This window comes from Triticum dicoccoides, chromosome 3B, assembly GCF_002162155.2.
Source record: "Triticum dicoccoides isolate Atlit2015 ecotype Zavitan chromosome 3B, WEW_v2.0, whole genome shotgun sequence".
Classification (NCBI taxonomy): domain Eukaryota; kingdom Viridiplantae; phylum Streptophyta; class Magnoliopsida; order Poales; family Poaceae; genus Triticum; species Triticum dicoccoides.
The window spans coordinates 73,657,687-73,671,317 of NC_041385.1; the positions used below are offsets into that span (position 1 = coordinate 73,657,687).

General features: G+C 46.3%; 1 pseudogene; it reads right to left on the reverse strand.

Moving 5' to 3' along the window:
- Positions 1–6,201: 6,201 nt before the first annotated feature.
- On the reverse strand, positions 6,202–13,288 carry LOC119279322 (annotated as a pseudogene).
- Between the last annotated feature and the right edge of the window lie 343 nt (positions 13,289–13,631).

Below are 13,631 nucleotides of genomic sequence, written 5' to 3' on the forward strand. Positions count from 1 at the left end.
GATAACGAGACAAGGCCCGAAGAAAAGGTTACGCGTGGATGAAAGGTTCACGATCACACCAATCGCAGATGATGACCAACCGATTGAACCCATGCGACCAAGGGTGCATTTTCTGCTCAGTGCGGAGCTATTGTTAGGGACAACATCCCAATCAGCCTCCAGTTATGGAATAAGCCTAAGAAATAAGACCCTCAAGTTTCTTGTATGACCAATAGAGAGAAAGTTGATCTTTGGACCTCGCTGAAGGCAAATTTCACCCTACCGCTAGAGGAGGATCCGAATAAGCCAGTTATAGAGCCACTGGTCAAGTCGTATGCTCTTAAGAAGATGGTAGAGCTATTCAGGAGATGGAAGAATGAGTTGAAATCAAAGTTTGTCGAAAAAAGAGCGGACTCCAGAATTCATCGGCCGATTTGAGAAGATAAGAGATCACTGGCCCGCATTTGTGGCCTACAAGACATCGGACAAGAGTAAGAAGATGTCAGAGATAAATAATATAAATGCTGCAAAGAAGCAGTGGCACCACCGCACGGGGTCAGGCGGCTACCTCAAAGCCCGGCCATTGTGGGACAAAGCTGAGCAGGACCTGATTGCTAAAGGGGTCGAACCAGAGACATTGAACTGGCCTGACCGATCGAGGACTTGGTTCTTCGGGGCTGGGGGAACTTTGGACCCTGAAATAGGGAAGTGCCCTTGGACGGACAGGCAACTTGCAACACCCATCACGAAGCTTCAGGTAGCAATCAAGGTAGCACAGGAAGGGACGTTCATTCCCGACAAAGAGAATGACGAGCTGACTGAGACCCTCGGGAATCCTGAGCACCCTGGACGAACACGAGGCACGCCAGGCTCTGTTTCGTGGAAGATTGTGTTTCCCGGCGCAGCCGGTTACAAAACCCGGGAGAGGAAGAGGAAACAGGAGCTGAGCGATATAGAGAAGCTAAATGCAAGAGTACTGAAGCTAGAGGAACAAGTTGAGAGCCAGTGAGCTGCCGACTAACCATCTCAGCGGCACGAAGCTACCCCAGAAGCTACCCGGCCATGTCAGTGGAGAAGCAGCGTGGCTTCCACGGAGCTCATTCAGCAGCCTAACTTCAAGGCTCCTAGCTACCCCGTGGATGCTATCACGGAGGCTCAAAATTACCAGCTTATGACGAAATGGCAAAACATCACCTTGAAGGCGGTTGTCGGCACTGTTCCACCTCCTCAACCTGATGGAACTTTTCATTGTCGTCTGATTCCAGAGGGTTATGCTGTTTTGATGGCGGATGAAGTAATGGAGGTATTTGAGGAGCTTGAGCTTGACCACCCTATAGGTGAAGGGGAGATTCAGCTGGGTCTTGCTATGAAGATGCCATGTCTATGGAGGAAGGAGTACATCAAGCTTCCAAACTAGACGCCTCCGCCTCCTCCTCCTCCTCCGGCGAGTCAGGGCACTCCGCCTCATCCTCTGCCTCCTCCTCCGGTGCATGAAGGCACTCCGGCTGCTTCTTCGCCTCCTCCGACGAGCAGTCCGCCTCCTCTGATGCGTAAGGGCACTATGACTCCTCCTCGGCCTCCTCCGGCACATCTGAGCACTCCGCCTCCTCCGGCGCATCAGCAACGGTGGAAGAGAGAGGCCACCGCTCCGGAGGCTAGCAGTAGTACAAGCAAAGGAGCAAAGCAGTTCAAATAGGGTCCATCTCTCAAGGCTCTGGAAAAGTTACCTTATGAGAGGACCGATAAGGAAAATGAGGACATCAGTCGTGCCTAAGTGAGAGACTTTTTTGCATGAAACCTCCACCTTCGAAGGAAATGATTGATCTGGTGAAAGTGAAGTAGACTATCGATGCCCTGAAGCGACCACCACCACCTCCGCCGGATTCCAACTATGTGCGCACTATTAAAAAGGCATATAAGGAAGCAGAGCGGTCGGGAAGTACTTGCAGTGATGCAAGGTTAGCAGCCCGAAGAAGTGGGAAACAGATTCCCTAGCTCGGCGAACAGGCGAAGCAAACATGCCCCCCGCTCAAGGTGTCTAGCAATATCGTCGCTAATCATCCAAGGATGGTGCCCGATACCAATCTTGGTGATTACCTACTTGATGATGTACCCATTGAAATAATGGAGGTGGACGAATTCAAATTCGAGTATGGGAGACCTCTCGCCAAACCTGATCTTCCTTGTCTAACAACTATGATGCGAAGACTCCATGACTGGTACATGGAAAGATGCAGGCAGTCTGGGAGGCATAATTTTATGATGAGAATTAAAGAGGAGCACGACCTCATTGGAATGGATATTTTGAATATTGAATTTGACGAGTTATTCCAGTTATACAATGAAAAGGCCCTCGACAAAACACTCGTGACTTGCTACTGTCTGTAAGTACTACTTCTATATTTAAGTCTCTATATATAGCTCAGCTCTTTCATTGCATGTATATATAATTATCCTCACTATATTATGCAGGTTGAATATAGTCGAATGCAGGAAAGCAAATATCTATGACATTGGGTTCATTAACCCAAATATCATACATGAATACATGCTCAAACCCAAAGTGGAAGAGACCGAGGACAGCATGCTACAATCATTTCTTGTAAATCAAAACAAAGATAAAATACTCTTTCTTTACAACTTCCAGTAATTGAGTGTTACTGTCTTGTGCATATTCGGTTTCCCTTACTCGAGGTTAATTATAGTAATGTAATTGATGAGTTATGCATGCGTGTGCAGCTTTCACTTTATTTTGCTAGAGATTAAGCTTGAAACTGGAATAGTAACTGTCTTGGACTCTAGAAGAAAAAGTCTCGAGGAGTATGCGAACATGACTGGTATGCTCCAGAAGTAAGTTCAATCGATCATTATTGTACCATATTGGCAACTTTGTTCATTTCCTGATATCAAGTAATTATTCTCTTTGTCTTGCAGGGTTTAGAAGTAGTTCACCGCCATTGTTCCGGCACTGTCGAACGAGTTGCGATTTACACACTCAAAAGTAAGTACTACTAGCTAGTTCCGCGCATCTCATATTGATTCTAGCTAGTTTCATCAAACCATTAAGCATGCTTGATTATTAGTTTGATTGAACTCTATTTCCCATATAGGTCTTGTGGCAAGAAGCCGGGAATGAATTTTATGGATACTACGTTCGTGAGTTCATCTACAACTCGGCGAAATCTAAGCAGGGCTACTCTAAAAAAGATTTTGATGTACGTAAACAATAATATTCACAATTTTATTTTATTACCATCATTAGTGTTGAGTTTCATTCATATACATGTATTGACCCAATTTTTTAAATTAGATGTGGGAGATGCGGGATGAACTCCTACCACATAATCGCATACAAGCAATTCAAGAGGAATTGGCCGGATTATTTCTTGACCATATCATAAATAAAGACGGAGAATACCATGTGGAAGTTCAAATAGACCTTAGATGTTAGGGTTTGTAAGAGATCTTATATTGTATATAAGTAGCTAGTGGCGTCGGATAGATATACGGAAACTTGTTGTTCGACCAATCTTGCGGAGAAAGAGAGGTCGATCACTTCTCTCTGTATATGTTCATGACGATCTTGTATACTTAATGTTTCCTTCATTTTCTTACTAGCTAGCGTGTCGAGTTCTCTCTATACGTATGGTAGCTAGCGTCGACCAAGCACGAAGATAAGAGAGGTCACTTCTCTCTAGCTATTAGCTAGCTAACACAATATATGAAACCCCTAAATAATTAACCCTCCAAAACCCCCAACCCTCCCCCCCTTCAAAACAACAAACCCCAGCTCCTGAGCTGCTGACGCGTGGATGTCATTTGGTCCCGGTTGGTGTTATCAACCGGGACTAAAGGCCCTCCTGCCTGAGCTCACCGCAGCAGCCACATGGACCACCATCTGTCCCGGTTCGTAAGCGACCGGGACTAAAGGTGTTAGGCGCTTTAGTCTCGACCCATTAGTCCCGGTTCCAGAACCGGGGCTAATGGCCCTCTGGAACCGGGACAAATATCCCAATTTCTACTAGTGTACAGTGTTTTTTGGTACTCAAACTATATTAAATATTGCTATGAGAGCATTGAGACGAGGCCTACAACTAGCTCATGAGAGGGGTTGCTCCGGGAAAATATCAAGTACTCCCATGCTTGGGGTGCTCTCCACGCTCCAACTTGAAATAAATCAATTTTAAATGTTTCAAAAAATTCTGAAAAAAGTTTATATGTTTACAAGGATTGTGACAACAACTCCTGAAAATTTCAAGCTCAAATTCTAAATGCACATTGAGAAACAAAAATGTGAAATCTAGCAGGAATAGTGCCATAAAAAGACAAAAGCAACATTTTACACTATTCACATTTGAATTTGTCTTTTTTGTTTCTCAATGTAAATTTCGAGTTTGGACCTGAAAATTTGAGGGGGTTTAGTCACATTCCTTGTGAATATTCACAATTTTTTTCAGAAATTTTAAAATATTTAAAATTGATGTTTTAGACTTGGAGCATAGGGAGTACCCCAAGGATGGGAGTACTTGATATTTCCACGGGTTGCTCCAGAGTTGCCATGGAATCTGATTGTCTTGAAATTATAGAAGCATGCAAGGGAGAGATGGAGATCAGGGCACCAAATCTTGGCGGTCTGCTATCAGCTTGCACATGATATACCAAATCCAAGTTTTCTTCATTGTCTTTGGGAAGCAAACAACTTGGCACACATCCTTGCAAGACATGCGTATGACTCAAAGATTTTCCTGTCATGGGAGGATGAACCCTCAGATTTCCTTTTATCGCACGTAATCAAAGATGTAAACCTTTCTATATTGCAATGAAGTGCCAATAGGCTTTCTCTAAAAAAAGGTATTGCTGTGAGTTTCCTGCTTGTACATATTACCTGCTATTTCTGATCACACATGCAATTCTGACATGATCTTACAGTCAAAATACAGTTATTGTTTAATCTCCTTTTTTGGGTAGCAAGCTAATTAGTTAAATTTGACTAGGAACCAACCAGCATCAGCTGAGAACTATGTCCCTCTAAAAGTCTTATATTAGTTTACAGAGGGAGTATATGATAATTAATCCAATCAGTACATGGCACTGTTCTGAGCCTTGAGATCATGTACAATTACTATGAGCATAGTCCAGTCAGTACACGGTACTATTATAAAAAGGACTAGTTTATCTTAGCTTCTGCTTATTAATTCGGTTAATTAGCTCTACCAGTCCAAGATAGATATAAAAAAATGTGCATGTGCAATATTATGAGCAAAGATACATACAAAGATACATAATTACCCGAGCAGTTTTGTTAGAAAGTGAACCCCCATCTTGTATTCTACCACTACTATGATAAAAAGAAATGTACTCCATCTCCATATGTGCAACCCTAAACCCTAAACCCTAAATATACATATATAGATCAAGATAGTTGCCTTTGTCGAACTGACTAATTGAGCTACCTGAGTTATTTGTATGCTTGATGTTCTGATCGACATGCTTCTCTCAGGGAGGCAATGGAACTGAAGAAGTGATGCATTTGTGTCAGCGTCATCACAAAACCGATGCCCTTTCTTTTTGCATTTTCAGGGGTGGTTACAGACGTCCAGTCACTAGCAGGTAAGAACAATGGCTCATGGCGTCGGTTTATTGACAATCTAACACTCTAGAATTCGAAGCAGTAGTTGAGTAGATTGTGTTGTTGTTAAGCAAATGGGTGGTGCTGTTGCATCATGATTCATGCTTGCCTTTGATGCTCTTGGTTCGTATGCCCTTTGAGCGATTAAACATTATGTTTCTATTGATTCCAGTAGTAGTTGATGTATTATATGGTTGTTCCTGTCGTAGTAAAGATTGGATTTTTATCACCCGGTGTGTGCTATGTTGGAATGAAATTGTATGTTATGAGAGCCCTTAGTCATTTACATGTTGAAACAAAGATGAAGCAAATCTCTCCCTGCGTAGCAAACACTCGAGTATTATAGATGGGGAAGGGGTTTGGGGGGAGAAGGGGATTTGGTGAAGAGAAGGGATTCACCAAATCCCCCAAAAGCCCCAGAAGGCCAGAACCATTGGGGCTTAAAAATCTCCTGAACACTAAGAATAAGAAGACGATGAGAGAAGAGAACTACCGAGATAACAAACAAATCAGTCAATGTATGGTAATAGAGTTGACCAAAAAATCATATAGATTTTATTTAGCCGGAACATCTCTTTCTCATCACAGTTTGGTCATCTCGAGATGAACTTGACGCAGTATTTTTCTTGCTCCAAGCAGTGGTGACGGTGCGCCAGTTTCAACGTGTACAATGCATTCTTATTCGAGATGTGGTCAGCCAAAAAGTTCTCGCACACAATCTTAAACCTCTCAAGACGGAATTGGCAGGCTGCCGCAAGCATGTCTTCAACAGGAAGGACTGGGTTATCTGTAGAGGGTAGCTTGTCGGTGTAGATGAAGTGGAGAACAGACCTGAAAACTGCTGCCTTCATGTCGTTGACCCATACGATATGATGGTCGTCCTCCTTAGCCGCCGCCGCTTCAACCACTTGGTATAGGATCGGTGATCGAGCCGCGATTACGAGCCCGTGAGCGCGGATGTCGCAGCCCTCAACCGGGAACCTCACATCGGACCTTTTCCCACTCACCAACAACTGCTCAAGGTGCAAACCGATGTAGGGTGGAGGCACAACGACCGTGACTCCGGCATCCGATGGTGCTAGAACTAGTGCAAGCAGCCTCCTTGGTGACATTGAGATGGCAGTGTACAGTGAGGGAGTCCTCATGTGAGGAGTTGGTTGATTTCATGAGGGTGAACTCTGCAAGCCTGAAATTTTCTGCATTGGTAAAAATTTCTTCTACCATTGTTATCGGCGGCAACGGCTTGCCACAAGGGTCATCTATCTTGAAGCCAATTGACGTAGTTACAGGGGAAGTTTCACAACTACTCCTCACCAAACAGAGATACACAACGAATGCCAAAGAATTGGATGGGTGTAACCATAGCTGCCAGTTGTAGCCGCCAACCTGAAAAAGGCCGGAACAGATGGTATTTTCACCAACAGGAAGCAGGCTCCTCTGGACAGCCCTAAAGTAGGGGATCGTAAACTTGTGAGAGCCGTGGACTACCACCTGATCTGGCAAGCCAGCATTTCGCTTTCTTTTGTTGGAGCTTCAGTTTGGAGCCATATTGATCGTGTCTACTTTGTCGGTGACTTCGAGTAGGAAAGAGCAGCAACTATTCTTGATCTGGTTATACTCCTCGGTTGCCTTCAGGGCACTGTAAACATTAGGATGCGATGCTATATACTTGATGCATAAATCCTCGAGCTGCCGACAATTGTACCTGTTAGAGAATATGTTTCCGTAGCATCTCAAACTCCTTTCCTTCTCCTACTCAAACTCCTTGTAATATTCCTTGTACTCCAAGCTTGGCTTCGGCCGCATCAATCAATATAAACAGAACCGCGGCTCCCCTCGAGGGAGTAGGAACGCTTATTATCTTTCATGGTAATCAGAGCCACCTCTTCTCCTACATCTAGCCACAAATCAAAACCCTAGAACCACATATCATCGTCTCCATGGCTTCTTCGTCCGGCGTCGGCCTCAACCTCGGATCGCCGCCATCTGAGAAGCTAGCAAGAGGAAACTTCATCCTCTGGAAGACCCAGGTGCTCCCAGCCCTGCGAGGTGCGCAGGTAACCGGGCTCCTGGACAACTCTGACGCCGCTCCACCCAAGACTGTGGAGATCACGAAGGCGGACAAGACGACGGCCCTCGAGCCGAACCCTCTGTACGGGCCCTGGATCGCCAAAGACCAGCAGGTCCTGTCATATCTTCTCAACTCCATGTCTCCAGAAATCCTTGCGCAAGTCGTCGGGAAGGATTCCACCTATGAGCTCTGGACGACGGTGAACAATCTCTTCGCCTCGCAATCACAGTCCCGGATCACCAATCTAAGGATCGCGATCACCAATACCAAGAAGGGCACAATGTCGAGCTCGGCGTATATGGCGAAGATGAAAAGCCTTGGGGATGAACTAGCTGCCGCTGGTCGTCCCGTCTCTGATCCGGAGATGGTGGACTACATACTCGCAGGACTCGACCGCGACTACGACTCCGTGGTGGCGGCGATCGGCGCTGTCAAGAACACAATCACCGCCGATGACCTCTTCGCTCAAATCTCCGCCTTTGATCAGAGGATGGAGATGCTGGGAGACTCGTCTTCAGGCGGGTTTCATTCATCTGCCAACACCGTCTATAGAGGCCGCGGCCAGTCCCGTGGTAGATCCCGTGGGCGAGGAGGAAGAGGGCGCGGCCGCGGTGACCGTGGTGACCGCGGTGACCGCCAGCCTTCTCCTGCAAATAGAGGCGGCGGATTCAGAGGACGCCCTCGACAGCAACAGCAACAGCAGGTACGCGAGCAGCAGCACGACTATCCTGAGTGCCAGATATGCTACAGACATCATCGAGGAGGTGCACGTGTCTGCTGGTGGCGCTATAAAGAGAATGATCAAGAAGAGAAGGAGGCGCATGCTGTCTCCTATGGCGTGGACACTAATTGGTACGCAGACAGTGCAGCAACAAATCACATCACAGGTGAACTTGCCAAGCTGACAGTACGGGAGAAGTACAACGGAGGCGATCAAATTCGCACGGCAAGCGGTTCTGGTATGAATATCACCCACATTGGTAGTTCAATTGTTCAAAACCCCATGAAAAATTTGCACCTTAAAGATGTCTTGCATGTTCCTCAAACTTCCAAAAATCTTGTTTCTGTTCATCGATTCACCCTTGATAATAATGTTCTTATAGAATTCTATCCTCACTTTTTCTTGGTTAAGGATTTGAGCACAAGGAGAGTCATTCTTAGAGGACGGTGCGTGGGAGGCCTCTATCCACTCATATCATCATCATCATCTTCATGGTCCAATAAACAAGCAAATATTGTCACCATGCCATCATCATCAAGGTGGCATAGTCGATTATGTCATCCATCTTCAGTCATAGTTAAATATGTTCTTAGCAAAAATAAACTCTCTTATGAGAATAGTGTTGAGTCAGTTTGTGATCCGTGTCAACAAGAAAAAAGTCATCAATTACCCTATCCTATCTCTACTAGTGTGTCTACTGCTCCTCTACAACTTATATTTTCAGATGTATGGGGACCAGCCCCTACTTCAGTTGGGAGATTTTCTTACTATGTAAGCTTTATTGATGACTATAGTAAATTTACTTGGATTTACTTGTTAAAGAAACGGTCTGATGTATTCCAAGTCTTCATCAATTTTCAAAACCTTGTTGAACGCAAACTAAACTCCAAGATCATTGCTATGCAAAGTGACTGGGGTGGTGAGTATGAAAAATTGAACTCTTTCTTCCGAAAACTTGGTATTTCACATCATGTCTCTTGCCCTCATGCTCACCAACAAAACGGATCTGCTGAAAGAAAGCACCGTCACATAGTTGATATGGGGCTAGCATTACTAGCAAATGCATCCATGCCACTCAAATTCTGGGATGAAGCATTCTTAACCGCTACATATCTTATCAATTTGCTTCCTAGTAAAGTCATCAAATTTGAAACACCTATTACACGACTCCTTGGTGTCACACCCAACTACACATCTCTTCGTGTTTTCGGTTGTGCATGTTGGCCCAACCTCAGACCCTATAACACACGCAAACTCGCTTTTCGCTCCAAAAAGTGTGTCTTCTTAGGCTATAGTCCCATGCACAAAGGAGTTAAATGTCTAGATGTTCCTACTGGTAGGGTCTACATATCCAGAGATGTAGTTTTTGATGAGTCAGTGTTCCCTTTTGCTTCCCTTCATCCCAATGCTGGTGCACTTCTCCGCAAGGAAATCCTTCTTCTTCCTCCACATCTTCGGTCTTTTGATCATGGGGGCGACAGTTGTACTAACCAAAGTGATGATATTCCTGCTGGTATTGGTTCTTCTCTGTTGCTGTACAGGTCCCTGGTGAAAACGGCGCTCAAAATGATCAAAATTTCGAAAATCAAGCTCAAGATCATCTTATATTTCATGCTGAGGAAGGAGACGAACCTGGCACAGATGACGAAGCTGATCCGGCGGCGCCCGCAACTCCTGTTCGTGCGCAGACCTCGGATCCCGCGGCCAAATCAGCCTCGGATCACGCTCCCACCAACCGCAGCGCTGATTCAGCAGCAGGCGGGACCAGCTGCGGGGTCGGCTGCGGGGCCGAATCCGCCTCGCCCAGTGCGCACCACTCCCACGCCGCCACCTCAGCAGCAGGCGGGACCAGCCGTGGGGCTGAATCTCCCTCGCCCAGCGCGCGCCTGCAACCGCGGTCGGGCGGTCGATCCGCTGTGCCGGCTCGGGCGGCTGGCACCCGTGTGGTGGACACACAAGCGGCCACACCAACGGCTACAGGATCCTCTGCGCAGGTGGCGCCAGATTCGCCTGGATCATCACATGCAGCTTCCCCGGGATCTTCTGCGGCGAGTGCTCCTGTGGTCCAGCCAGCAGTCTCTTCACGAGTTATGACTCGATTACAGAAATGTATACGAAATCCTAAAATAAGAAAAGATGGGACTATACCATATGGAATGTTGTGTATTTCAGGAGAACCAACAACATTGAATAGTGCACTTGATGATCCTAAGTGGAAGAAGGCAATGGATGAGGAATATTCTGCACTTATGAGGAACAAGACATGGCATCTTGTACCAAATCAGAAAGGTAAAAATATCATCGATTGCAAATGGGTTTACAGAATTAAAAAGAAGGCAGATGGCTCCATTGACAGGTACAAAGCACGTCTCGTTGCAAAGGGTTTTAAACAACGTTATGGTATTGATTATGAGGACACTTTCAGTCCTGTTGTTAAAGCTGCAACTATCAGACTTGTGCTAGCCATTGCTGTATCCAAGGGTTGGAGTCTACGACAGCTAGATGTACAGAATGCGTTTTTGCATGGCATTCTAGAAGAGGAAGTGTTTATGAGACAACCACCTGGTTATGAGGACAAGAAGTCACCACATTATGTTTGCAAGCTTGACAAGGCACTCTATGGTTTAAAACAAGCACCCAGAGCATGGTACTCCAGATTGAGCTTACAGTTGAAATATCTTGGTTTCATTGCCTCCAAAGCTGATACATCATTGTTTATTTATAACAAGGCTGGAGTAGTCATTTTTGTGCTTATATATGTTGATGATATCATAGTTGCAAGTTCTTCACAAAATGCTACTAATGCACTTCTGCATGATTTGAGCTCAGAGTTTGCCTTGAAAGACCTAGGTGATTTGCATTTCTTCCTAGGTATTGAGGTCAAGAAAACTCAAGATGGAATTGTGTTAAATCAGGAGAAATATATCACTGAGCTTCTGTCTCGCATGGGGATGAAGAATTGCAAGCCAGTTCCTACACCTTTGTCTTCCTCAGAAAAACTTTCAGCATATGAAGGTGTGCCACTTCAGGAGGAGGAAAGTACAAGGTATAGGAGTACTGTGGGAGCATTACAATATTTAACTCTCACACGTCCAGATATCTCATTTGCTGTCAACAAGATTTGTCAATATCTGCATGCACCTACTTCTGCACATTGGTCAGCTGTCAAGAGAATTGTAAGATATGTAAAGCATACTATGGGAATAGGACTTCATTTCAAACGGTCTAATTCCTCTCTTGTGAGTGCATTCTCTGATACTGACTGGGCAGGATGCAGTGATGACAGAAGATCAACTGGAGGCTTTGCAGTATTTTTTGGGTCTAACCTTATTTCTTGGAGTGCCAGAAAGCAAGCCACCGTGTCACGGTCGAGCACAGAAGCTGAATATAAGTCCTTGGCAAATGCAACTGCAGAAATCATTTGGGTTGAATCACTTCTTGAGGAATTGGGAATCAAGAAGAATCGTATCTCGTGTTTATGGTGTGATAACTTGGGAGCAACATATTTGTCCGCAAATCCTGTGTTTCATGCAAGGACAAAGCACATCGAAATTGATTTTCACTTTGTGCGAGAAAGGGTTGCAGCCAAGAAACTCGAGATACGGTTTATTCCCTCCAAGGATCAAGTAGCAGACGGTTTTACAAAGGCATTGCCATCAAAACCATTTGAGGAGTTCAAGAGTAATCTTAATTTAGGGTAGTTAAGATTAAGGGAGGGTGTTAGAGAATATGTTTCCGTAGCATCTCAAACTCCTTTCCTTCTCCTACTCAAACTCCTTGTAATATTCCTTGTACTCCAAGCTTGGCTTCGGCCGCATCAATCAATATAAACAGAACCGCGGCTCCCCTCGAGGGAGTAGGAATGCTTATTATCTTTCAGTACCTACCGTGCACCACCATCAATGTAGGTATGACAGACTTATCGTCCATGCCCTCAGCCAGTACCTTCTCGCACAAGAGCCTTAGCCTCTGTAAGTCATACCGATCGGCGGCTACCAGCAGGTCGCGCACCATGGCCTCGTAGCGCCATGCCGCATGTTTATCTTCGCTTTTTAGTATCATGCGGTCGTTGTTTGGTTTGACGGGCAGCTCGTCGGTGTAGATGAAGCGAAGCATGGCCCTGAAAGTGGAGGCGCTCATGCCGTCGTCGTCGTCGACCCTGATTATGATACTCTCATCCATGTGCCATCGAAACTCCGCCGCGAAAACTGGTGACCGCACGGAGAGGACAAGCTTGTGTGCATGGATCTCGGTCTGCTCCACGATGAACGTCACGTCCGGCCTCATGACGTGCTTCACGGACTCCGATTTAGACATCGACGCAAAAAGAAGCATGAGGAGGTCTCCGGAGATGGTTGGCGGCGGCACGGCGGAGATGAAGCAGCTCCTGGTATTTGGGAGGGTGACGTCCAGCCGGAGGACATGGACGACGCAGAGCATGGTGAGGCGGTCATCTACCACGTACCGCTCCTCTTGGCCATGGAAGAACGCCTCGGGGACCGACAGCTTCCAACTCCTGCTTGTTGTTGCCGGCGAAGCGGGGAAGGTGTTGGTGCCCGGGCTTCGCCATACTGCGGCAGGCCGCAGGCCACCGGTGAAGTGGGTCTTCGATCCTCAAGCTTGCCATGGCGGTGGCGGCGTACTTACCGCTGACCAGCTCCAGGGAGATGGACGCCAGTCCGTGTTTCCTGAAGCGACAACTGATGGCCCAGGTGCATCCTCCGGCCTCGAAGTCGCCGGACCTGACGACGGAGGAGTTGCTGTTTCTGGCGCTCACGCCGGCGAGAGCCTTCCGCTCGCTGTAGCCGACGATGTGAAACTGGTGCTTGCCTCGGACTAACGTCGACCTGTGCGTGGACGCCGTCTTGTTCAAAGGCGTGGACGCCATGGCCGGCTCCCGGCTGCTACTGCTAGCAGATCAATTGCTTGCTTGCTCGGGCGATCACGTACACGGACGAGCCATCGGGGCTTTATATCGATTTCTTCCTTGTTTGTCGTATTGATTTTGATCCCGATCGCCTCTGGTCTGGATCCGATATATGCTAGCCAGGACCCAAAAAATTTGGATCCGATGAAGTGTATGTTTGATGCAGGAACGGCACATATATACGGCCCAGGAGATGAGTTGGTTGACGGGATCCTCTATCGTTAGCTAGTTATCCCGTAAAAAAACATAGATGTGGGATTTCCTCCTATAGTTATGTCAATGGGCATGGCTAAACCAAGTATCA